Source organism: Physeter macrocephalus, chromosome 5, assembly GCF_002837175.3.
Source record: "Physeter macrocephalus isolate SW-GA chromosome 5, ASM283717v5, whole genome shotgun sequence".
Taxonomy (NCBI): Eukaryota; Metazoa; Chordata; class Mammalia; order Artiodactyla; family Physeteridae; genus Physeter; species Physeter macrocephalus.
In genome coordinates, this window is record NC_041218.1 from 58,536,156 (window position 1) to 58,536,780 (window position 625).

Consider the following 625-nt stretch of genomic DNA (forward strand, 5'->3'; position numbering starts at 1 on the left):
AGATCTGTAAAAAATACAAACACATGGAGGCTAAACAATACACTACTTAATAACGAAGTGATCACTGAAATCAAAGGGGAAATGAAAAAATACGTAGAAACAAATGCCAATGGAGACATGACGACCCAAAACCTATGGGATGCAGCAAAAGCAGTTCTAAGAGGGAAGTTTATAGCAATACAATCCTACCTTAAGAAACAGGAAACATCTCGAATAAACAACCTAACTTTGCACCTAAAGCAATTAGAGAAAGAAGAACAAAAAAACCCCAAAGTTAGCAGAAGGAAAGAAATCATAAAAATCAGATCAGAAATAAACAAAAAAGAAATGAAGGAGATGATAGCAAAGATCAATAAAATAAAATGTTTTTCTTTGAGAAGAAAAATAAAATTGATAAACCATTAACCAGACTCATCCAGAAGAAAAGGGAGAAGACTACAGTCAACAGAATTAGAAATGAAAAAGGTGAAGTAAAAACTGACACTGCAGAAGTACAAAAGATCATGAGAGATTACTACAAGCAACTATATGCCAATAAAATGGACAACCTGGAAGAAATGGACAAATTCTTAGAAAAGCACAACCTTCTGAGACTGAACCAGGAAGACATAGAAAATATAAACAG

At 33.3% G+C, this 625-nt stretch overlaps 1 protein-coding gene across 2 annotated transcripts in view; it reads right to left on the reverse strand.

The window, feature by feature from the left end:
- Window positions 1-625, reverse strand: part of CALCR (calcitonin receptor) — a 147,439-nt gene that overhangs the window by 21,605 nt on the left and 125,209 nt on the right. The gene's annotated exons all lie outside the window — the stretch shown is intronic.